Source organism: Ailuropoda melanoleuca, unplaced genomic scaffold (genome assembly GCF_002007445.2).
Source record: "Ailuropoda melanoleuca isolate Jingjing unplaced genomic scaffold, ASM200744v2 unplaced-scaffold22691, whole genome shotgun sequence".
In the NCBI taxonomy this organism is placed as follows: Eukaryota; Metazoa; Chordata; class Mammalia; order Carnivora; family Ursidae; genus Ailuropoda; species Ailuropoda melanoleuca.
In genome coordinates, this window is record NW_023192383.1 from 1 (window position 1) to 1,141 (window position 1,141).

The 1,141-nt window shown below is 43.1% G+C and overlaps 1 non-coding gene across 1 annotated transcript; it reads right to left on the reverse strand.

The window, feature by feature from the left end:
• Positions 1-277: 277 nt before the first annotated feature.
• Positions 278-350, reverse strand: TRNAK-CUU. Its single transcript has one exon. It is a non-coding gene; the product is annotated as a tRNA-Lys (tRNA).
• Positions 351-1,141: the final 791 nt, after the last annotated feature.

The window sequence follows — 1,141 nt, forward strand, 5'->3', positions numbered from 1 at the left end:
TTATAGGGCACATACCAGGTGTCAGACCAGTGTTGAGGTCTACCCTACCTAATCCCGGTGGAAAAACCCCATCAAGTGACTGTTCTAGCTGCTGTCACTCCGCACAAGGAAAACGCCAGCAGTCTGAGGGTGAAGAGTCTGGCCAGCATCATGTTGTGAGCAAAGAGAAATTCTGAGAAGTTTTGGTTCGATTACTTGTCTAGGGGTGTTTTTGTTGTTGTTGTCAGCAATTACTTGGCTTTTTTCCTTATTAAATTTTTTTTTAAGGTAGGCTCCATGCCCAACGTGTGGCTTGAACTCACAACCCCACGATTAAGAGTCGTGTGCTCTACTGACTGAGCCAGCCAGGCATCCCAGCAATTATTTGGCTTTGAATGAATGTCCACCCTATTGCCTAATCTGCCCACGAGCTTAAAATACTCTGGGTATTTTAAGCATCTCTTTAACACCCTCATTTTTGCTTACACGCACCACACTTTTCATTTGTCTATACTGCAACAAGTTAATTAACTATCCAGGCATTGGAGATTTGGTTGATTCTTCTCCGACAATGGCTCATAAGGAACAATGGATCGGAGACACCTCAGGGAGACCCTGCAGGCCTTATTCAGTGCCATCACATTTCTTCTCTCATCCGAACACTGTGGTTGAAGTTCGACAATTATCATGATTTTTATCACTTTCTATTCCTCTAAGCCTTTAACGGGTAGGTATGGTCGCACATTCTGAAATGGGCATGCCCGTTATTTTCGTTGCAAATAAAGATGTCCAAGAGAAAAAAAAATAGATAAACATATTCCCATATTCACATTTATGTGTGTATATATACATTTATACACATACATATACATGTAAGCATGTATATATATATACATTCCTACATATATACATGCATACACAAGTATATAAATATAAATATAATTTAAACAAACATGTCTCATTGAAAAAATAAAATAAAAGGTTGCCAAGGTCACCCAACAAACAAGTGGCAGAGAAGGGATTTGAACCCAGGTCTGCCTGGCTGCAAGGGGGCTGAACTGACGTCAGCGGGCTCCCAGGTCTCGGTGTGTTCCCCCATGTGTGGGGCGCCCAGCCGTCGGGGTGAAGCTGAAGGGCCGGCCAGGTCTCCTCGCTCGGGCCT